Raw genomic sequence first — 25,973 nt, forward strand, 5'->3', positions numbered from 1 at the left:
CGCACGGGATCGATCCGCAAAACTTTCTGGCTCCGTAACGATCGCAGGTGGCCCGTATTCAACGTAGGTGCACGGGTCAAGCCGTAGTAGACGGTACGTCGAAAGAAACTGGAATAGAGAAAGGAGGAGGCAGGAGGAAGGAAAAACGAACGATCGAAACGAGGGAGGCGGCGTGGCGCTGGGTAACGAGGAATTGGAGTCCGCGCAAACTTGACCGTACCGAAAAATTGGACGACTTGTTCCGAACGCTTACGAGTTCTGGACGTGTGCGGATTACTGAAATCTTTCTCCATGCGCAACGGCCGTGCACGCTCGAGCGTGGAACGCGTGTACCTTTGCGCGAGCCAAGCAACGACTAACCGAGACCAGGATCAATGATGGTAACACACCAGGAACACGGCGAATCTGGCGCGACGAGCAACGAGAACGTAATCGGTTTCGATCGCCTGTAGGTGACATTGCAAAATATGATCTTGCGTTTTTTACCAGAAGAATGGTGAGATCAGTTGGGTAAGATCCAGATTTTAATGTCGAATACGATATTGTTCGATTATTATCGTCACATTCGTGCATTGTACTTGAGTTCCAAGTAATTAATCCACCTTTTACTCGTTGAATTCTATTCAACGATCAAAGCGTTTAAAATGGTTTATCGCGCGAATTTAACTACAAAATTCGTGATCTCTAATTAGGAAATTTTAACGAACGTGTGTAAAAAATATAATATTTCCTTCTCCTTTCTTCTGTACGTTTTAATTGCAAGTTAAAATCTCGATATTATCGTCTTATTTCCAAACACCATTGAATCATGATTTGACGCTTGATACTATCTACTGACACACGTCATTTGAGAACATTGAGCAAATCATAGAAGACAAAGTAATCAACTTCGTCAAGATAAAACGCTTAAATTTGAAGAGTTAATCTTTATTCACATAACTGTAGTATTAAACTTGAGAAGTCCATAAAAAGATTAAGTTTATCAGTTTGACTTGCGAATGGCTTAAACGTAGGATATCTAAGTACTTGAGGCCAATTTTTCTAGCATTCCATTCAGAATACCTATAATAACAGCTAATACTATTAACTACAATATCTTCTGATGGATTTGCAATGAAATCTGGTGGATTTTAAGTCGCGGACGATTCTTTTAACGTTCGTTCCATCGTCTCTGCGCGAGTATAGCGGCGACGCTAATTTCGCTGGATTCTTTTCAGATTAAACGATGCATAGATGAATGTGCATCGACGAAGAATCGATGTTTATAATATCCTATTGTCTTAGCCTGGCATGTTCATTAGGATTCTGTTGAACAATGAAATGCGTAAATGTCGTGGACCATTATGATCTCATTGGGATTCGTTAATAGAATAAAATTTCATTTGCAAGGCGCTCGATTGTAAAGGGAACGAAATAAATCAATGAACGCTTTAATACGTGACTCTGAATTCAGATTCTTATTGTCAACGGTGACCTCGTTCGTTTCACTTGATTTACATAATCCCTTGCAGAAATACCTTTTCGTAATTTCGCAGTTCCAGAAACAAGCAGAAGCATACATCGGTTAATAAACGTATAAAAATAGTATGGCATTCAATTAGTCAGAATCGAAAAGTTCCTGGAAACTCAGCCACATTATTTTCCAATAAATCCCTCAAACGGTATACACTGTTCCGTCAAAGAACGAAATATGTTGCAGATTCTTGTAAAATTAATTAATTCTACTTTTAGCAATCAGCCCTTTCAATGCTTTCAGCTTTACCGATTGAAATTGCGAGTTAAATTTAATACTAAAACTCGTACTAAAGAAATCAGTGTGAGAGACGCGTGGGAAAATACACGACGCAAGACAGAAACAAGCCTCTGTCCGTATAAACGCTTTATACGAGAGAAAAAATGATCAGTCAAATTTCCAAAAATACGCTCTAGTCTTGCGTCTGTTACACGATGGCTAGAATTTTTCAGTTTGCTTCAACTTCGTCGATAGTAGTGAAGCATAACACGTGCGACGAAGATATCCTTTAAATCTCCGATAGGTTTAAAAATTTGACAAAAGGATCCACCGATAACGACAAGCTTTTATTGAAATTGCCACTGAGATGTAACTTTTAGAGCATGTAACATCTGCGGACGTGAAATTGGTAAAAAATGGAAAAGCGATATTACGTCGCTAACAATAAGCGGAAACAGAAGAAATATACGTTAAAACTCGATGAATCTATACGATTTCCGTAAATAATCACCAACTGGCCATTTCAACCATCCTCTTAGTTTTGTAGTAGCATTAAATATCGTAAGCTCCCGACATAAAGCTTTATTTTTTATCTTCGCGTTTTTCCTGTTTGCGCAACTTCGGTGTCGCATGAAGAGCTCCAGAAGAACCGTATCGACAAACAACAACATCCAAATATTGCGAGAGTCGACAAACAAAGACGAATAGCTCGAACCGTTTGCCGGAAGAACAAATCACGCAAAGACTCGCCTACAGCGCAGCTGAGGGTGACGTTAATCCGGATATCCAGGATACATACTTCGATACGACTGGTAGAGCGATAGAAGGCGGCGGCTTAACCGTAAGCTCGAGAGATCGACTAGCTCTATCCAACTGGTTGGTTGGAGACGAGACGCGAAACCACCCCCACGCGGCTCGCCCCCGGATTGTAGACAGAGCGAGTGTCAAATGATCGGAAACTCTAATCAGGAACTGAGCAATCAATTATCGTAATGCGCGTCGGCAAAGCGTTTAAGCGAGCTTCAGATTACCGAGTGCGATTGGCATCCCGAAAACCCGCGGAGAAATTGTGTTCGATACAACGAGAATCTTGCAAAGCCGAGGGAACACGGCTACCCTCGTTGACGTGCGCTTTCAGTCACACATGCTCGGGCTTACGCGGTTGACTGTCACAGTCGACTGTAATTTACACGAACAGGAAACTGGAACTAATTAGAGATAATGCAAATTGGCAGTTTGTTTGAGAATGGATCAGACGACACTTTTCTTTTTCTTCTTTTTTTTGGGGGGGGGGGGGGGGGTTTTACTTCGAATAAATGATGGAGAGAAACATGGAATTATCGGATAAGTTTTTACAGGTGATGTTTCTTACGGGTAATGTTTCAGTACGTCGAAACGAATGAAAGTCAATGAACGTGCGTGGTATCGTTCACGGAAATTATAAAAAGTTTATAGGACGTTATTTAAATAGAAATTACTGTTTCATAAGATATAGTAAGAATTTTATGAGGAAGATATCAAAAAATTCTATAAAGGAGTATCAACTAAGCTTGCATAATATATATAATACCCTGCTCATCTACCTAAAAATCGGCACAAACTTTCCAGGCAACCCGATAGTAATTAGGAAAATCTGGTGCAATTTATGAAACGACCGTGTCCTCGACAACAGTTCCTCCGGATAGCAACGTTTCCGTAGTTCAGCCTGAGAAACGGGGAAAAATCGAAAACGAAGATACGCGGCAGAAAAGACGTAATCAAGTAGGAAAGGAAGAGACGGGAGACAAAGGCAAGATAGAGCATCGAACGACCGGTCGACGAGCATAGAATCCAAAGAAAGTGAATCCCGTTTCTGCTTTCCCCTCGTTTGCTTCATCCGCTACTCCTTGACTCGTGTGGTCAGAAGCTTTTCTTCTTTCGCTGATCAAACTCCTCCTCCTTCTCTGTTTAGCCGTTTCTTTCCTTCCTATATATTTTTCTCTTCTCCCTTTTTTCTTTTTCAACTCGGTCTTAGGGCTCGCCTTTCTTGCCCCATACCCAGCCGACTTACTTCGTCCAGCTAGCAGACGGGCCTTTCCATCCTTTTCTTACCTTCCACTCGCCTACCTACACGTACAGCCTTTTACCACGTGCCCTCGCTCCTCACGCACCCTTCTCGACCTTCCTTCGCCGTTCTGTAGCTTCCGACAACGACGACAACGACGCCGACGCTCACTGAGACGCGCGGCTACACGGGTGTACGGAACGAGGATTATGGAAGTTTTCTCAGCGAAGGTAAAGTTGTCGAGGTAAAGCTTAAAGTCCCACCCTTCTTCCCTTCCTCTTTTCTTCCTTCGTTTCCCCCTTTTCAGATGTCGCGAACGCAGAGAGAAAAGGAGAACTCGGCTGGAACCCACCGAGAAGCAAGGTTGAACTACGCGAATCCATTATTCCCTTTAGATTTTAGTTCCTCCCGCCAAATGCGACGTGCACACAAACCGAGCCTCGCAGTGTAATACATACGTGATTACATACGAGCTGCACTATGTGTCCTTGGTTGGCGCGCGCATGGCCACGTATCTATATAAAATATCTGTCTCGCACAGCAGAGAAACCAGCTAGGACACCGTTTTTATTCTTCAGCGGTTTCCAGGTTTCCCATGTTCCGCCCGTCTCTAATCGTGCTTTCCTTTCTTATCCTTTAGCCCGCCTTTCCACGTAATGATCCTCTTACCGTACGCCTTCGCTACCTTACATCCGTACCCCACCTCCAGAACCGCCACTCACAGCAACCTTCCAGGTCTACGATCCGTGCAGCCTATGGCACAACCTGCGCCAGCGAAAACGACGAGAATTATGGAAGTTTCCTTGCTGCTGACGTAAAGCTTCAAGCCCTTCCCTTTTCCCTATTTTCACCTCTGCGTTCGTCCTCCGATAGGATCGCGGCTCAGCCGCTTGAAACTGCACCGATTCGTTATTCTCTTTGAATTTTTGCTCTTTTCGCGAGGTGCGTCCTGTTTATGGTGTCGGGCCGATAACGCGATATTTACGCGCAACCATAGCAGCGACGAATGGAAATCGTTCTTCCCTCCTTCGTGCAAAAGGAAAAATTAATATTTCAGTTACATCGTAATATAACTCGGTGGTCCGTGTCGTGAATGCGCGGCTCACGAGAATGTAACGCTCTAACAATCGGACAGGCGATGTTTTTTCATAGATGAAATATTGACTTTCTTATAGAATACTGGAATAATTGTGGGAAATGTGGTGCGAATATTCGCAAGTACTCGAGCGATTAAATTTCAAATGCCAGAGAAAGTGCAAGCGCTAGTGAAACGATCGAGAAAGTGCTCGATATTAGCGTGGAAGAAGAGCGTACCAGTTTTTGGGTGCGCTCGATTTACCGAAAACGAGTGAAAGAAAGTGTAAAACGATGAAATAGAACACCAGTGTATATAAATAGAAATTATACAATTGTTGCGTAACGAAGCGGTAATCTTTCGCTTTGTGGAATAATTTTATTTTATTACGGAACAGTTGTGTTAGCATTTATAATAGTTTATTGCAACAAATGGCGCGGAAGTTGCTTTGCTCGTACCAAGAGGACACGTCAGAGATAATCTGGGACTCAGCGTGCACGATACAGGTGTCGCAGGATTCGTGGGACAAAACGCAGATGACAATGTGTGCACATCAAGTCGAACCGATGTATACGATGTTGACTATGTTGGTCTCGCGAGAAGCGATAGCTACGAACGAATCTGAAATTTGTAAAAGCCGCCACGGAGAACCCCAAATACGTACAAGTCGATACGTAATGAATTCGAAAAATATTTGCATATCGCTGTATTCGCTTAGCATTTACACGATGCTTGATAAAGATCAAACACGCTCATAATTATTCCATCGACAAACATTTGACATCAAAGAAAATTGTTATCGTATCGTTAAAGTACAACACGAGATTTTATGATACACGAACCGTAAGTGTAAGTATTTTAAATCACAATTGCGAAAACAGAGGAAGTGTAATTACGAGTAGCATTGTATGTTAAATTTCCTACCATTTAAAGATAATCCTACGTGACTAAACAAATGCAAATCTTTCTATAGAATTGCAATGTAGATTTTGGGTAAAGAGTATAATAGGTCTGATAGATTAAGTATAATGATTTTGTCGATTGTTTTATCAGTTCGGACAAACTCGGCTAATGTTCACAGCCTTAGTTCCATCATACAGAGTTATGCAGCTTATAAGTAAATCATTTTTAACATCAAGTATTTTAAACCATCTTTCCTCAAAACAACAGTAACGTTACTGATTCAATTTTAATCGAATTAAACTATAAAGACGATCCATTCTGCACTAGTCTTTTCAATATCGATATAATTACAAGATAGGGGCCGGATGTCCCTCGTAGAACCGACACGTAAATGCGGAAGCAAGGGCACTACGTCTGAATGTAACGACGGAACTTGAAGTACTCCGACATTTCCGAGCAGAGCCGGATGTTATTGACCAGTCGGGAAGTACACGAGCATTCGTAGTTGTCGGCATGTTGCTCCAGATATTGAAGACAGTATCGGAGATGGCATGGGATACAGATGTCTATCGGAGAATAAAAAGAATCATAGAACAACGGTAAAAGAGGCGAGGGAAACGGGAGCAGAGGCTCGAACGCTTTCGGCGGACGATAGGTTGTGGATAGGATCCCTGAAGTTACCTCCTTCGCTCTCCTTTTCACTTCACGGACCAAGAGGAACTACGGAATAGAGTGCTATAATTTTCGAAAACAATAGCAGTTCGCGCTGAGGCCGTCCAAATGAAAAGAGATAACTTCGGAGTAAAAAAACAATATTTCCTTTATTGAAAATCGACCATTTGCTATTCATTGTGAGAAAGATGCTCGTTAGAAGGCGTGCAGCGACGATAAAAAGGGGTAATCGAAGGCAAGAAGCAATTGGTAATTAAAAATTATGTCTCTTGAATAGAAATTTGCCTGGAAATGAATGTATTTGTTATCGTCTGTACTTGTTTAAACCAACATTTTTCAAATTCGAGTATATTAATTGTTTGTACTCGTCTGAAGTTTACTTTCTTTTAGTCAAATTCACGTGTATATGTGTCTGTAATGTTGTATCATGGCATTCGCTGTTTAAAAAATCTGCTCCGAAATCTACTCCGGGATAAAAAGAAATTTATCGAGGAAGATCATACCATATTTTGCAGAAGAACAAATTTTACCGAAAGGCTAACTTCCTGTTTCCAAATGAACGAAAACTGTAAAAGTCTGCTACACAATAAAATGTTACAGAAACAAGGAAGGAGAAGAATCGAAAGAAAAAAGACGGTGGAAGTATTAAAAAAAAAAGGACTAAAGGAGATGCGGTAGAGGAAGAGACGAATTGTATACTTTTTAGGTTAATCGTAGCTCGGTAAACGAAGCATCGAGGCGCTTCTCGCTTATAAAAAAAGCTTTCCATCTTCTCTCTCTCCGGCTGTTCCGTCATACTGTCTTATCCTGAGGGATTAATTTCTCGAGGTTTATGTACGTCGCTGGAAGAACGGGACCAGGTAAATCCTTCGCCGTGAAATGTATTTCAAGGAGAAAAATACGATCCGAAAGTATCGGGCAGATCCAGGGGATTGCTACTCTTTCTTATTTTAAATCTTTATTCGCACTTTGCAACCGCTTAATTCGATCAGGATTATTTCGAATTCTGCGTAGAACACGCGCTCGAGGAAAATATGTACATCATATAGTGGCTCGCCAAAGTATCGAACAGTCAATTATTTATTATATTAATAAGCTATAATGTTTAGTGGAATCACGTTTAATGCTAATCAGGTGGTTCGGATACGTTTAAGGCAACTGTTTACGCTGTACATTAAATTTTGATAAGCGTACGATTATAATAAATGTCTTGTAATTTTCATGTACATTTTTTAATTGGCTCCAAATATTACCAATGTAATCAAGATATTCGCGTCTCGTTACAGCGCTAATGAAATTTCAAAAGAATTCATTTAAGACAAACGCTACACGTACGATACATTCTGAAAAATGTTCTGTGACAAATGTTGAAATACTTTTCCAAGTGCCTATACGTACGTATGTAATCGAATCAAGAGATACTGGATTTACGTAAAAGCAATTATTTACACAGCGTTACGGTAAATCTGACCGATCTCAGAGGAACCACGTATATCCTATCATACCATTTAAATATATATATATTCTATGCTTAGATTAATTCTGACACCTGTATCGGATAATGTTCCATACGTTTCTACTATTCTGCAAGATCTGCAGTTCTATTGAATTATACATTCTACGTATAATATATTCTATGGAATTATACGCCCTACGTAGGTTTTCCCTAACTATAGTAGAATGTAAACTAAACTCTTCTTTGTTGATAAGAAAAATACGAGACTATAGAGCGTTCAACTCTTATGGATCAGTGGTTTCTCTGTAAAGCCATAATTGTACTTTATTTTTATTTTCTTTAATAGTTTCTTGGATCTAAACAAAGATATTCCTTTAACTCTTGTTTCACAGAAATCTATGGTAATGCCTGCGACAAGTGTAGAATTACGCTATTTTGTTCTCTCCGTTTCTTGCATCCGTACTATGCTTTTTGATATTGTCCTGAAACTCGCATAACGTGTCCAGACCTACGTACATTTCTCTGAATTTTTTAACTACTTGCGGTTAATACACTTCCGCGTATGTGCAAGTATGTTCTGTGTTTAAAAGATGCTTTCAACCCAAATCGCGAAGAGTTAAAGAAATATCGACTAAAAGCTATCATTTCCGCGAGCCAATTTATTTTCGAATTAACGATTGACGGCCTATTCGAGTCGCAAAAACTAACGTCGAGAAGTGAAAACGAGCAAAACGACAGTGGTGGAGAGGGCAGAATAGGCAAATACGCGAGAAGAACGAACGCTGGTCTCGTCCCCGTGGAATAAACCACGTCGATATTGAGTTATTCGCTCGGAGGTGGGATCCTTCGTTTTTCAGAAGCATCGACTGGCACACACTTGCCTCCACGTACGTCCCTGGCCGTCCACCAAATGAATATTAGTGGTACCCTGGAGACGGAATTAATAACAATCGTTCTCCGCTCCCCTCGTGTCCACGGCCGCAGACAAAACACACATCCCTGCGAACGCAACTGAAATTTATACCCGGTGACTAGTCCGTTCGACCGGGTGAAATCGTCTGGAAATTCTAAAGTAAGCTTCTCTTGGCTGGACGCGAAATCGTATGACCGAGTAGAAACCGATATTTCTCGATATCGGCCAGTTATCTAATTTTGCGTGAACTTCGAATGGGCAAATGGCCAACGCTCGATTCTCTGATACAATTCTAACGTATTTTAATTCCATTCGCGTGCCATTCCGTGGCACAGGGAACCTCTTTTTCAAGAATTATTCTGCAACAATGTTTCGAGTAGTATGTTCGCGGAATATTCTCTGCAGTATTCGTTCTTTTATATTTTATTTCGTCGTTGAAAAGTGTCTGTGAGAGGACAAACAAACACTGTATATTATGTAAGCTTCAAATTAAAAGGCTACGTAAAGTATATTAGTAGATAGTTCGATGTATATAATAATTATAGGGTAATAACATTTAAGATCATATATCATTCAGGGAATAATAACGATGAAAATACCACAATTCGATAAAGAATTTTAATGAACAAAAATGATACAAATGATGCGACAGACTGAGGTAATAGATTAAAATCGATCAAAGCTGATATTAATATTTGCATCGTTACTTAGGCAGACACGTGTTCGTCGTAAATAAAATTAACCCCGCGAATATTTATCCATTTAACGATCAATATCAGCGTTTTGACATCGATAAATAATGCCGATATTCGGGTTTTCCAGTTTAAAAGCACGCCAGAGTGGAGGAGGAATATTAAAAAGTAAGCAAGCCCGCGTCGAAGAAAACCAATATGTTATGAATGGAAATTCGAGGATATTTCATAGACGATATGCTAGAAACGGTGATACGACAGGGATAGCCATTGTCCAGGACACGAAAAGTTACATCTTGATCCGTTAAAGAGAACAGCGTGTATCAATTATTTGCTCGTTGCTTTATATCTAATTAAACGTAACGCACGAAGCCACAGGCGACAAATAATTATTTCCTCTCTATGTCTATTACAATGTACAAAGTAAATGAATTTTACCGAATTAAAGGAAATAAATAATATTGATTATTGACGATGGGAGCAACATTTCAACTTCGAATTTCTTGCCTCCGGATAGTTTACTTCGTTGGGAAAAGTTTCAAGCATTTGACTTGAAAAATCATACAACACAGATATTTACAAATATTCCAGAATGTTCCTAGATTTCTTAGAAACCGAAAACGATAGAGGGCGAAGCGATATTGGACATGAACGATCCTGTTATTCACATAGCGTGGAAAAATATGTCTGTCTGTTACATAAATGTTAAATCACCTTAGATCTGATAATTTCGTATAATAAATGTGCATTCTAATTAGAGGCAATATTCTAAAACGTAAAACGAGTAATAAATTAAAATGATGACGCTCAAAATAAATTATCTCTATCGATAGAATCTGTTAAGGGAAGAATACGCCAGAAACGATCGAAAGAATCAATTCCTTTTTTACATTCTTCGAAAGGTATGTGTTTTATCAAATCTTCTTCGTTCGAATCTACGAAGAATATATAAACTATGAGTATCATAAAAATTATTAATTTCAGATAAAAATAATAAACGAAACTCCGGTGAATCAGTGTTAAAACGAATATTCAATATCATCGAGCAAGTTGAACACCACTGCCAGATACCCGATGCATCTCTGTAACAATATGCGCGTATGTGCACGGTTATCACGTCTTACGTCTCTTTGTTCGTTGTAGATCCGACCGATACACGATGCAATCTAACGGCTGATCGCGGATGGGATGAACGTATTAAATATGTATGTGGCACGGAAAGACGGATGCACTGAGATGCATCGCGCTGAAGATAATCCTCGTAGAAAGGTAAAGCGCAATATTCGCATTTTGTACCCTCGTCCACGCTCTTGAACATCTACCGGTATATAGATGCATCTCCTTTCCATATCGTAGTTACGACACACAGGAAAAAGAACTGCTGCTGTTCGAGAAATTCTATGGATCTGAAGTTATTAAAAGGATGAAACGATAGATAGCCTTTACGTCAGCTTTGACCAGTCCAAACGCTCATGGCGCACAAACTGAAAATCTCCAACAGTTTTATCGTACGTATCTATTTAAGATCACGAAATTGGAGTTAAGTTGATGGTTGAGGTACGAGCGACGGAATAATTGCCACGATGGAAAATATTTCGATCAGGGGTGGATTTCTCATTTCACTATGCAATTTCACTATGAATCTAAATAAGTCTCGGTATAAAAGTTTCATTTCCTGGCATTCGATCACTGCTCGTCAAAAGCGATATCTAATTTACTGTATTTACGAAATACTCGAAATACATAAAGTGGTTTCGAAGTGTAGAACGACTTACTTGTAGGGTTGGAACGTCTGTACGTTTTTGGTACTTCGCGCGGTACTTTGACGCGTAAAGTAATTAATTTTCGCGTACGTAGATTTCAATTTGAGCGAAAGGAAAAGCTGTAGTAAGTAAGTTTCGTAAATATCGAATTTTTAGAAGTTGCGTTATCTTACAAATAAGGAAATACATTTAAAACGAATTATTTCGAAGTGCAGGCAATTACAGGACGGAAAAATGGGGTTGTTAGCCGACGCTGTTTATAACGGCGAAGTTACTTTATCCGAATGTTAAACCTCGTAGCGTACGGAGCTAAAAATAAAGAGAAGCGGAATAAAGTATGAGCAGATGCAACAAGGCAATGTCGTGGCTCGTAAAACTTTTATGCGGCGATTTTACTTCTTTTCTCGCTACTTTTCCTCTCTATCCTTCTTCGAGATACCATTGTAGCCGCGTCTTTATCGTTTTATCGCTGATCGATTATTAACGTAACATTGTATTGCTTTCTAACAGACGCACCAAGACCGGCTAAGCACAATGATACAGGGAACACGAAATCGTAAAATGCTAATCTTCCTGAATCCACCAAAATGCTATGGCTGGCTATGGTACTCGATATTTCAACCATGATAGACAAGAATTCGTAAAACACAAGTACGTAAACAGCGAGGAAAACATTTTCATGAATATTCACGACCCATCGATTTTTTACGAAATCAATCGCTTATGTAAACCTTACGTAAGAATGAACGAGACCTCTCGAATAATAGATGCAAATGAAGAATATCTGACTAACAATAAGACGTTCGACTTTAATCCCCTCATGAGGAATGTTTTTTAATTTTTATTCTTCTACGAACAACTTTCGACGAAGATGACATTCTGTTTCACTTTAGTTATACGAGACGATCAATTCATTACAGTCAATTCTATACAATCATCATTAATGTAAATTCAAAAGCATGAACTTTATCCGTTTATGTGCTTATTTTAATATCTTAATATCGTTGATTAAAAATTGTTGCTGTTCGCATACGTCCACATCCCAAATACGTACACGCGGCGCATGAATGAATCATATTTAATTTATGTTTGAATTATGAAAGATGTTGGATTATGAACGAAACGTACGACTTTTAAAAGACAAAAGACAACACGTGTCATCAGCGAGAATTGTGCGATTGAACAAAGTCTCAGATAAGAAGAGCGCTGATCTTTAAATAAAAATAGCATCGCTTTCTAACATACGAATAACCATTTCGTTTCATTGAAACATTAGGTTGTCCGAAAAGTTTCTTTCGTTTCATAAGATGAACAACAATTTCTGTTTTATATTATTTTATTGAATTAGGTATGATCCATTTCGCTATAATTCTATTATTGTATTCATAATAAATAATTCAATAAACATTGTGCGTCTATTATTTCCTTATAAAAGGAAAGAAACTTTTCGCACAACCTAATACAACTCTTGTTATTATTATTTTCATCAAAAGAATGGACGTTCGCAGTGGAAGATTTCAACGGTTAACCTTCCGCGTAAAGTATTTTTCGAGAACGCAGCGTCGTGTAACCGGAATTTCAGCGGTACGAATGGAGCCGGTGCAAAAAGGCGCGCCCACACAGGGCGAATAAACGAACCTGTGGACACCAACACGAATGCCAGTGCCGTGTGTTTCGACGCCAGTTCAAGCCCGCGTAGCTTTTGTATCAAAAAGCAGAGTAAATGATCTGGGAATAATGAGGAAGTCGGCGAAGGGAAAATGAGAGCCGGTCGAAAAGGTGAACGCCGGCTGGCGTCTTCCGCTTTCAAATCCATCGAGTCATTATCGCGCTTCAACGATCGATGCTTCGATCCGTTCTGTGCCCTACATTTTCCCTTCCCAGATAGTAGTATCTAGCCACCATACCGCGTTGCTTTCGTAGATTACTCACGTTATTGCGCGAAAGCTTCGAGAGCATTGGGTCGCGCGTATTCAGCCCAACGCCGTGCTGGCTGTAAACCTTTTAGTTCCTCTCTATCCTCCGTATCAAATGTAACAGCCGAATGTCTTCCTTCCTTTTCGTAGAAATTGAAAATGGAAACACCTTACGACTGATGAAAACGTCTATTTATCGAACTTGCCTTCGATGCTTAGCCGGTAAACGGGTTAACAACGTGTTTCTTCAATTCGAGTGGCAAATCACGATGAAATGATTTTTGGGATTAAATTGGAACCAACTCGTGGTGAAAATTGAGGCTAACTTACGAATTCGATGGGACAAAGGTGAAATTGTTCGTGAAACGTGTAAGACAAGATAAAAGTATCCGAAACGTGGAAAATAAAATACCTGGCGTGATATTTATCGATATTAAGTATTCCTTAGAAATATTTCGCGCGAACATCTGCGGTCTAAGTATGAAGTCCGTTACCACATGAATAATTATGTTACGAGTAGCGGTAAAACGTTCGCTTGTAGTTACTATGACTCATTAATAAAGACATTGCACCGGTGAGTGACGGTCGGTGTCGGTATGTCAAAAAACCGGTTGCATTTAAGTCATGCGACAACGAATGAAAGAGATAGCGATAAATTCAACTAACCGTTTTTGTTAGCAACATCATTTCAGAATCAAACAAACCACGGACAGTGTTTAAATTGAGAACGAAAAGCACGTTCTTCGATGGTGGAATACGTAATGAGAATATTAAATCTAGAAAAGCTGATCATTAAAATTTCCACCGTTTACCCGAATCAAGGTATTTTAATCGATTTAGAATTTGCATGCATCCGGATTCGTATTATCACTGTTAACGGTACGGTTAAAATAATTCATCCTATTCCAATTCCATAATTACTATTCCCTTTAGAATTATCTATAATTAACGCGATGCGAATTACAATAAATGCAGTCGCGATATCGGTAAATTATGAAACAATACGCCGATATATTAATCACAAAGAAAGTAAAAGATTGAAACGTTCCTCAGTTGCAACACACCATATGATGTTTCTATTGAAAGATAACACCGACCGATCAAGTCACATTATCTTGTCAAAACAAGAAGCACGTGTCGGCAATGCACGCGCACAAAAGATCCTACCCCAGTTGCCAAGAATGTTGAACAGCACGCCCTACATTCGCCACCGTATTCCCCGATATCCGTAATTTTTAATTCACCCAGCGCATTTTTCTTTCTTAATTACCTTTTATTTAATCGCCGCTGGTTACCACGTGGCCTGCATGAAGAAAACCCGCGCGATGTTATACGGTTTCAAGGCAGAACTCGGACAATACGCGGCAGTACGCGCGGTAAAAAAGAAATACCGTACGCATTGTAGAACGCGAATGGTTCGTATAATGAGACTTGGGATGATAAAGAATCCTCCATAGATCACTCGGTCTCCTTTGCGTTCGGCTATTTCCAGCGGAGCAGCGCTCGGGATGTGCATCTTCGTAACGTGGCCCGATTCATCCGGCGGACACGTGGACAACGCTCGAACAGGTTTATTAACATGATTGATGAAGCGTGTCTAAACGAGGCAGCAGAGTCGACCCGAACAAAGATCGTGAAACCACAATTCGCCCTCGTATAACACGCGAAACTTTCCAGACTTTCACATTCGTCTGTCTTTTGCCTCCATGTGGCACGCGATCCTAACGCTGAATCACTTTCAGAATCAACGTTTGCACGTTTACGCGTTACGTTCGTCGGCATTACACTTTCACGGGGCGTCATTCAGGGAACGTCTTTACTTATTCACACGGGCCTTCCCTCGCAGCTATTTACGACAATGGGATGCGAGGGAATTCATGCCTCTGCTTTACGACTTGCACAGCTTTCGTGAAAAGCGGAGGAAGATGCAGGCGACGGATGGAAAAACCAGCGAAATGAGATGGCGTACACGGTTTATCGGGAATCAAGAGCAATAGGGAATCTACAGATTAGATCGATGATTCATTCGTAAGAAATCAATCACTCGAGTGCTAGTGCATTTTTATTATTAGACGACAATCGAAACGGATTGTTACTGCGTCTTACGGAAAAGCAATGATTTTTCACGGTCGAAGGATGATACGATTGATCAATTATCGTAACGTTTTTCCTTATTGCCAACTCTGGATTTTCTTTAAATATTTTATAAAATTATTATGTGCAGATGTGTAGATCGAAAGTTCGAGTTTCAATGTTTCTAGAGACTTTCTGTAGAGATACGAGGAAATTCTAGTTCAGACGATTATTTTCCCTTATTAATCCCTGATTTGGAAAATTGACAGTATAGCGGATCAGTATTGACAAAGATAGTTTGTATCAGGCAGATACTTTTTTATTTGTAACGCAATTATTAGTCATTCGAGACGTTTTTTCCATCATAATCGTTATTATCGACTGTTTGTTTTGTTAATCTGTAAATTGAAGCAGTGTTGCGCTACGAAATACCTTTAAGCTTCCATCGATAACACTTATCGGTAACAACCTCACACCAGGAAAATATAGCGGATATCGATTTTATTTCGTTACGTAAGATCAAAGCTGTAAGAAAGACGAAAGATTTATCGATTGCAATAATAGTCTCGGTTGGATATTTAAAGCTGTTAAAGCGTTGCTCAACAAAAAATCCTCCCATTACTTATCTTTCCATAATATTACATCGCTGCAGAAATGTTACGAGATATTATTGATATATCGTTAGATAATAGTAATTTAATAATTCGATTTACACGAACCTGACGATCAAACGAACGTACGTTGAAAAAACGATTATGAAATACGATGAATAAGATGCGAAACAGAGAATGTACATATTGTTCGTCTTAACGATTATACGTTTAGCTAAACTCAACAAGTTCTTCCCATTCTTAGTTATTTTATACGAAACTGTTGCCTTTAAATTACAAAGCGACGTTGAAATAAAAAGAAGAGCAATAAAAACGTACTTATCACGTTTTCCCCGTAATTTTCATACGGTAGCAATAATTCGTACTGGCAAAAATTATTCGTCTCAACGAGGATAAGAAATTGCTTCTTGGAAAAATTATTTCTACGCTAAATCAACGATTGTCGATATTTTCTATATCCCACAAGACGTACACCGCTCGAAGCGAAATTATCCTCGATTCCGGTTCGGAACTTAGCCGGCATTTGCATATTAATCACAAATTCATCGAGAAGTTATATTCTGGACCGAGCTTACGCGTTGCAGATTCGCGTAATCATATTACCTTTATCGCACTGTTAAGCTTACTTCCCGTACCCAGGGGAACGGCGGGATACTTGGAGCAACCGTAGCAACGGTAAGGTAACTTCGTCAAACAAAAAGCCGGAACGGGGCTCTCGAGAAAAACGATACACGGAGCTGTGGCGCCGCACGGAATGCAATTATCCCGCTAACGGCGAAATAAGAAAGGATTATTCTGCTAAACGTTGCCGGCAAGTGTAGGTAAACATAATTGCGAGATGTTGCTCTGCATGGAAATCGCGAATCGCTCGATTCGAGGAGAATCAATTACGATCGGGCGCAATGTGGTTGCTGCTTTCAATGGAAAGAACAGCACAGAGAACTTTAATTTTCTTACGCAGATACGAACACGGCGACTAGTGGGTGGCAGGTGATCGTTGCTCGAATCGGGCGAGCGACCTGATCTCGCTTAAAAAATGGAAAATTCGGGAAAATAAGAACGAAGAACGGAGATCTACCTTTGCCTTTGTAGAGGATGATAACTACGGACGAATTAAATAAATTGAACGATTAGATTAGATTAGATTTTTGACGACGATTATCTGACCAATTAACGACAAATAATTTTTCAACAACGAGCCCAATTTTAAGAATTACGATAGATTCTCGTTTATTATTGATAATTTTACTCTTTGTTGTATAAATTCGTGGACATCTTTACCAACTGCTTCTCTGCAAGATGTAATTTGAAAATATTTCAATGCTCGGCCAGTGTGTTATATTAAATCATTAACGTACGCTCTCGTCTTACGAGTTTGTCATTTTTAAATCATTAAATCTTGTGTGTTTTTCATTTCTCGTGTCAGAGTGGATCCGATGGATAAACCGAGCTAATAAGAAAGTAAACCGATACTGAATAAAAATAGATAACGCGTAGAAGGAAAGTGGATACAGAATCGCGATGAATAATGGTACAAAGTAATACTCGTGATCGATTTCTATTGCAAAACGAGGTGAGCACATAGATATCTTGAGGGATCACGACTCATGACCTTTCGATACAATAAGCTGCAACAATGGTCGGTCGAGTACATGGTCAACCGAGATAATAATCTCGTACAAGCAGAGAAAATGAGACCAAACTATTTATGGAAAACAAAACCGAAGAGCTCGATAGCAATGGTATCTAAAGTTTCTTTCCAATTGTACGATAATATAATTTTATATTTATGTATAACCGTAAGATTAATCAACGATACTTGAAATACGTCGTTTTCACTGTAACGATTTAAACGACTTAACTAATTCCTTCTTTATAAACCTTCAAAAAAAAAAAAAGCAAACGACTGTCTCTACAAACAAAACGGTGAACGATTACTTATACATTCCCGTTACGTTATTCTCGTGAAACTTGTTTGCTGGCCAAAATTGCATAAAACGGGGCCGATCTGGCAAGCAGCAGCCGGTGGTGGCCGCGTTTCGGTAAACAAAACGCGCCTTCCCATATGGATCGGTGCACGTATCCGTGAAACAGCCTGCACCGTAGGGTTTTGTTCATATAACACGGTTTTTCACAGTTCGTAAGGAGAAATCCGGCGCGAGAAGACGCGAAACGTATTCGTTCACGAAGGATGCGTTTAAGCTTTACGGAGCTTTCAAGAAAATTGAAAATTCTACGGGACGGCGATATAATGTTTCTCACGCTGTGCTTCCTCTCTTTTTTTTCCTTCTCCTCGTCCTTCTTTCGCCACCGACGACGGATGCCGGTAATCGTCGTCGGAGAATGTAAAAGTAGGCGTGCGACACCGCTGGCACGAAAGTTGACGCGAAAAAAGAGATTGCACGGAGGAAACAAGAACGGCAAGGGAAAAATAGACGAAGAGGTGGAAGGTAGAAGAAGAAGAGCAAAAGGAGGAATGGAATCGGTGCGCGTTCCGAGGGATCTTTAATAGAAATTACGGTAAATCACGGGTCGACACGGTTGCAAAAACGGAAATCAAGAGAACAAGCCATTCTATCAACACCCGAGTGATATATAACGGCGCGAAACTCAAATTAAATATCTCATAATACTGTGGCTCACGTGTTCACCGAGTATAAGTGAGCACATGTGTACATGTATTTGGCCGCACTCGAGAACCGGCTGGCTGAGAGCCAAACTTTCCCGACACGCCAGATTTGATGCCTAAAAAGGATCGTAAATTTGTCTCATCGCGCGTTCGTCCCACATTCGCCCTGAAATTCGCGAAATAAATAGAATTTTCATGGTTTACGACGATCCTCGTGAATCCTTATAAATTTCCCCGTTATACGTCATGGCTGCATGGTTACGTCGAATTCATCGTGCAACGTCGATCTCATGCTCTGGCCGGCTTTAATCGCATTTACTTCGATTCCGCAACGACAGCACGGATGAGTGCTGAGAAATATCGTTCCGTGTAATATGTGGCTCCTCTTTCAACCGGTACGTCGGAAAAAATATTTGAAAAATGAAATTTTTACGTTCGGCTTTACGAACAGGATTTTCTTTTTAATGGAATTTTTCATAGAACGCGACTAATCCTTATGTCGCTTAATAGATTTCTTTACTTACTTCGAGGTAGTACCGATTTTATAAAGAAGAAATATTCTTTAATTTTCAACTTCTTTATGCTGTTCTCATATTACCAACATACATTCCATCGTCGATCCCTACAGTAGAAGGAGACAAATTTTACCAGCGATTGGCTTGAAATAAAAACGCGCACGACTGGTAGCATTCGGCTGTGATCGAGTTCCGTAACGTAAAGGTTAACATCGTTGTGGAAATGAATTATTTTTGAAGGTTCGTGATTGTAAAGTAGAGAATGAAAGATTTATCGACAATTAGGATCGTGATTATCGCCCAATCGTAACTGTACGAGTAAATTAAAGAAATTTTTCAATCCGCGTTTCATCGAAAAAAAAGAACACGCTGTACTGGTAAGAATATAAATAATAAATGGGAAAAAAATACGTTGTGTCGCGGTGTACACAGCTAGAGGTAAAAAAGAATATTGAGCATTTTTCATAGCGACGACATTAATCGCCCCCCAAGGCGACCACTTTCCGTTGTTATTACGCCCCTGAGAAATTTACTATTCCTACGAAGGCGATATCACGAAGTGCAACGTTTTATTATAATTTATAACGACCACCCGTTGAACTGGTCCAGCATTCGAGAAATAGCTTAACTGTATGCGAATATTAAACACGCGTGCATTCGTCGCTTGCATAAATTAACGTGAGCAAAAAAACACGTGTATTCTTTTCTCAACAAATTTGACTACCATCTAATGGAGGAATAAAGAAAGATCGGTCTGAAGAAGCTCAGAATCCGCACGATATCGATGCAAATTATATTCTTCTCTAATTTCCGTAGTATACTTCTGTCCAACGCTTACTTATCTCCTTGTCCTAATCAATTCATTGTACTCTGACAAAACGATATAATTACTTTATAGCACCTATGTACGTGTAACTACGTAATATAGAAATTTCTTCTACCTTGATACGATAATATTACGATATTATTTACATTTTTCGACGATACATAGTTTACGTGACTTTTGACCAATAAATTAAATGTAATTCCTGCGCGATAGAATCGCCTGCCGTGCCGACCATTTCTACCAACACCCTCGTCTTTCCTTCTCAACGTACAGAAACGATATTTCCGAAAAATTCCGAAAATTCTGGAAAGGCGCGATAAATATCGAGTATGGCCGTCTCGTGACAAGCCCAAACAGATCGCATTGAATTTCAAATTGGGAAAAGTGGGATCGGCGGATGCGCGCAACTGTGCCTCGAATTCGCTTTTGATTATTTAATGCCGCGAAAAGCCTCAACGTACAAATCGCTGGCCAGGAATAAGGGAGCGTGACGCGAATCGCCATCGACGAGCCTTTCCGATCGAGTTTACAATTACGCGTCAGCCATCCCGCGTGGCGCATTATCGAACCTCATAACGTACTATACCGCGTATCGGCCGTTAACGCCACGCCGCAGTTCGTTCATTAATAACAGAAACGTTATTAACGACCGGTCGTGCGGGAAATATTGCCGGTAATCAGTGCACGGTTCGCGTTTTCGCAGCCGCGCGATTCCTACTTCTGCCGATCAAAATTGTACCATTTTTCGTTCCCTTTGTCCGGGGAATCGATCGCGAATTAATCCGATTTGTTAACACCGGAACCGCAGAATGATGGAAACGACCAATTCGGAATTTTTCATTTTTATTTTTGCGGATTTGAATGATCTTTGACGAAATATACGATTTTATTAGTAGAGCCTGTTCTTCTCCTTCCGTCATATACATTTTTGTATATATTTCTTTGCTTTGGTACAAATTTAATGTTTTTATTCGTCGATGGTAGAAGTTTGATCAGAAAAAAATCTTCTTTAATCCACCGCGTAATACTCTCTACGAGCAGACTGTGCGCGTTTACGCGGTTACGTATGCATTCGCTATATGTATACAGAAATACGTACGATGTATATGAACACGTTTTCCGAAAAATGAAAATCGAAAATCAGATATCTATAATGAACGAACATAGAGGAAATGAAATTACTGTACATAGAAGCGTACGGAATTTATCGATATTTCATTACTTCGAATGATCATTTCGTTAGCTTTGAACGTTCCCGTTACGTATATTCATATTAATTAATTGAAACCCCTACCGCTAAAAGTATACTACTGATCGATCTGATATCGAGCCGAGGATATATTTACCGCGAATGTAGCTTCTTTTTCAAGTTTGCGATCAGTTAGCTGACATTACGCGTATCCGTACAAGTCTGCTGAACATGCGTAAAACGTTGCAACTCGCGCGATCAAAGAATTAAAGAGAGTAACGGAGCACGCTACGATTCGCTCGGCGAAATTCCTCACGGCGGGTCGTTACAGTGCGGACTAGGGAATACGTCGATTTTTTTAACGAAACAAGCATCGTCCTCTGGTCGAAAGGGAAGGAAATGTCACGATCGGAATATTAGCGGGCTCGAGCATTGTTTTCGTTCCATTCGGAGAATCGGTGAAATTTCATTTCTGCGCAGGTCGATGCTTCGTTAAAATCAACCGATACTTCGCGGCGGTACAATCGAACAATTTACATTTCAATTAAAAGGGCCTCTCGCCGTTCGAGGAAAAACGAATCGAAATAGAATGGAAGCGCCCGGCCTAAAATGTTCCTCTGCTCGCGAACGTTTTAAATCGATCCCGAACGCAACCCGCAACGGGACAATAGACGCACAATTATCAAACGGTGCGCTGTTAATTACAGCTGTTAAAAAAAAAAGTGACGTAGATAGAACGGGGAAAAGAGAAACGCGAAAGGGAAAGGGAGACAGGGAGGGAAAATGAGTCGCGTGAACGAGCTACTAATTACGATTTTCGATCTACCAGAAGAGTGTAATAAATAGAAAACAAGTGCGTGCTAAAAGCCTCCAACTGATGGACAGCAGAGAAGACAGGGACGTGGGATGTGGGTAACCAATTTCACGAAACAAATTTTAATTGCAATTACTTCAACGCTACCGCCAGTAGAGCGTGAACCACTCTCTCTCTCTCTCTCTCCCCTAACCCCTGTTTCCCACCCTCTCGTCACACGGCTCCCCTGGTGAAGATAGACATCGAAACAAAGGGTGTCTCCAGGGACAAAGGTGTCCACTCGGTAATCAACGTGGCTACCATTGTTTATCGTGCTTGTCGTACACCGAATACATTTGTTTACAGTAAATTATTAATGGTAACATGGGAAAATCGAACACTAATCATACCACATTTCGTTAATTACGGTGCAGGTCTACTTGAAAATTGATACTTCGCGTTGGATGTTTGTTTTACGATAAAATAATGTGAATACGTTGCCCTAAAGTAGGCATGATTGAAACTGATCATTGAAGGCTACGTTATGGTAGAATTATTACTAATTGTCTATAGTAATTATTACAATGACAAGAAATCTATATACCTTGTCCATCGGAAAGCAACAGGAACATAATCATATATTTATATGCTTGCATTTCGTTTTAAGACGTATTCATTTCGTGTTAAATCGTATCCATAAGGATATACATACGTTCTGAAGATAGAATCTTCGTATACTTGATATTCATAGTTCGAAATTGACCAGGGTACCGGTTCGAAACGAACCGCTCAAGCTAACCCTCTGAAAAATCCCGAAACATGCAACGTGTTTCCTATTACCTGCGATAAGAGAAGCAGATCGACGATAACCCTCGATTCGCTAAACTGGATAACTCGTATATAGCAAGAAATCACAGTGGCGATCGTATCGGAACAACCAAACAACCTGTTTTACGAGAAACGCACGGGGAGAAAAAATTTTCGTAGGCCGTTTACTCGCGATGCGAGAAGCAGATTGTAGATGCACGTTCGAAATAAGACAGCAGCCAGGGAACAATAGGAAGTACGAAGCCGTAGAGAGCTTCTTAAAATCAGCCGTGGCTCTGATCGACGAACCTCAGCCTTTTGTTCCGGTGCATAGAGGATGATTGTAGAGATGCGTAAATGTTAACGTCGAATAACGCACAATGCACGAATCCCACGCGTTTCACGGTAAGAAAAGTATTATCGTGGCTGCAAGAGTGTACTTTAGATTGTCTACCAAAAAGGAATCTTATGACATGATAGATTATTGCAGCGTCTTAAAGTTTACCGGTGGGTGGTCCAAAACACAGTGCTATTCTATTGAAACGATTCCAGAGGCTTCTCAGTTACGCGTATACCGTGTTCGGTCGAATAACGCGTAAAAGTGAGCACGTCGTGATTCCTTCTGGAGAAATAGGAAGAAACTATATGATAAAATTTGTTCATTCAAATTTCGGTTAGTTTTCGAGAAATTCGAGTTTCAACATTTGTCAAGTTTCAACGTTTGAACATGACTAATTGCGGACTGGTAAAAACTAGGTTATCGACAGAAGGTCATTCTACTTACGAAAATAAATCGAAAATGTAAAATAAAATTTTTTTCCGTTTAGAGTTTCGCTTTTAAGGAAATAGAGTTTGAACGTGTTTGGTTAAAAATCAGCCTAATACATGCGTATGATAGATCTTCAAATTTATTTTTCTCGGAAACAAAGTATCTCGCGTAAAAATCTTATTCTAAGTTTTGCACTTATTTTCACGCATAGAATAACCTCCTGTCGATAATCTAGTCTTGACCAGTCCGAAATTAGCCAGGATCAACTACACGTGATAAATTTTCAAATTCGATTTCCTCGAAAACTAAGCTAAGAATAAGAAACTTTTAATCTCTATTTTTTTCTTATTTTTCTAGGAGGAATCATCGTCGTGCTCGCCTTCGCCTGTTATGCGGCTGAACCCTGCATTTAACACAGAGGATGTTACATAAAAAGGATCTCAGATTTTGCTAGCACGTAGCAATTTTCGCAAGAAAATTAATTAGCTACGATAATAGACGCAAGTATTATACGTATATGAACGATAAAAATTTGTACGTGTTTTTTAATGGGAGAAACAGGATTTCTTCTTTAAACCATATGATTTAAGTGATACAGATTTTGATCGTGTAACGAGGAGAAACACTTTTAATTGGCATCGTTCAAAGCCGGAACTAGAGTAATTAGAGCTGCATCAATTCTCGAGCAAAGCGCACTAGAATGAACTAAAGGTCTATGTTTTTCCGAAGATTTTTCAAATATTTTCAATATCAATTGGTGAAAAAATCTAAAATTTTCTCGCAAAAATTGAAAATTGAAAAATATCAAAAGAATGAATTTTAAGATACATAGATATTGATTACACATTGTTCATCTATCCCTTTCGATGAGTACTGTAAGCTTCCAAAATCTCTCTTTTCTTCTAACATCCTATTTATATCGTTGCTTCCAAGAAAGAGATGATTAATTTGCTTCGAGAAAATTGTATCTTACTGTCAGATTTAATTCTACGATGTTATAATTTGACCGTTATGTTCAGCATTATTCTATGTTTAGGACAAATTACCTTGGGAATAAATCGAACATAGTAACAGGCAATCGCATGAAGCAGACGAACCGCAAAGGGTTAATGTATCGAGGCAACTGCATGAATAAGTACGGAACACGGTTTGTTGAACGCATTAATACATTAATATGTATATTCGCGATGGAACGATATTGCTGCGTTAGTTAAGTCGCCTACGATAATTCTCCGTATTTAAAGGAAAAAAAAAAAAAGAAACCTCATTCTGTACTTCGTCCAGGCCGTGATAATAAAAATCATGCGACAGCGATAGAAACGCGTTTTGTAACCTACCTGACGATGCAATTAAATTCGAACCGGAGGAGACGATAACTGACCAGAAATTACGGAACGTTCGTGTTTGAATGTACAGAGGTTCGTGCAAATATAAACTCTCTTAGGTACGTACAATCGGGTTCGTACCGGTCCGGCTTCGCGTTTGCCTATTCAATATAGTTGCCACACCGTGGGCGAGGGACCACCCCGTTGAAATCGCTTATAGAAACTGCGATTCGACGTGGAACCAAGCGAACGATCCCTCTAGAAAAAGTTTTCGCAGCCACGTGTTGATATAACATTAAGTAAAGAGATATCGAGCGGAAATTATCGAACTCAAAAATAAGCTCGTAGTATCGAAATTGCTTCTAGGAAATATTTGTGTATTATTAAATTTATATTTTATACACGGTAGGGGAACTAGTATTTATATTTGATACATAAGTAGACTACGAATATTTAGAGTAATTCATACCCTTCCGAATATATGGCATATTGAATATATACGATATAAAAATTGTTCGAAGGCTAAGAGTGATTGGTAAGCAAGTTGCTATTACATTTTTAATTTGATTTTGAATAAATTTTCTAGAAAACTTTCCATTATCTTATTTTAACTGCCAACGCAATTAGTAACGAATGTAATTAATTCAAATGTAATTGGATATCTTAATTAGAGGACATAAGTACAGTATTGTTAAGATATTTCACAAAGTGTAGAAAACATTCTCAAACGCTGCAATCGCCATTCGTTGAACGCAATGTAGGTTACAATTTACGGTTAAACGTGAGTCAACAGTTCGAATATACCTGATTTTACAAAAGATGTTATATAACTATCAATGTGTTTGAAGGTAATCAAACGTCGATAAAGAATAAAAAGTACGTTGCTTGCATAACAATGCAGATCCTCTGTTATTTAATAAAATATACATAGGTAAGATGTACTGTAGTAATTAACCTTCGAATAATCGCGCTTATGATCGGGTATAATTGTATATTATCGAACGTAAAGTATCTTTGTTTATAGAATCGATTTAGATAACTTCTTAAAAATCACATACTTAAATATTCGTTAAACGTAATACGACTTAAGATTTCTCTGACTCAACACTATACTATATCTGTTATTATATCAATATCTTCGTAATAGTGTATTATTAAATTGATACCTTATTATCAGCATATTAAGGTGTAATTAAATTGTAATTATATAATCTCATGTGAAAAATTTCCAACCAATTATAGTATAATTATATATTGATAGAAAGAATCT

At 39.4% G+C, this 25,973-nt stretch overlaps 1 protein-coding gene and 1 long non-coding RNA gene across 4 annotated transcripts in view; one reads left to right on the forward strand and one right to left on the reverse strand.

Annotated features, from left to right (window-relative positions):
- The window catches only part of LOC100650807, a 587,269-nt gene that overhangs the window by 557,585 nt on the left and 3,711 nt on the right, over positions 1-25,973 (reverse strand). The window lies entirely within an intron of this gene.
- On the forward strand, positions 10,556-12,551 carry LOC125385068. Its single transcript, XR_007224021.1, has 3 exons — positions 10,556-10,756; positions 10,844-10,995; positions 11,761-12,551. It is a non-coding gene; the product is annotated as an uncharacterized LOC125385068 (long non-coding RNA).

The sequence above is a fragment of the Bombus terrestris genome, chromosome 5 (assembly GCF_910591885.1).
Source record: "Bombus terrestris chromosome 5, iyBomTerr1.2, whole genome shotgun sequence".
In the NCBI taxonomy this organism is placed as follows: domain Eukaryota; kingdom Metazoa; phylum Arthropoda; class Insecta; order Hymenoptera; family Apidae; genus Bombus; species Bombus terrestris.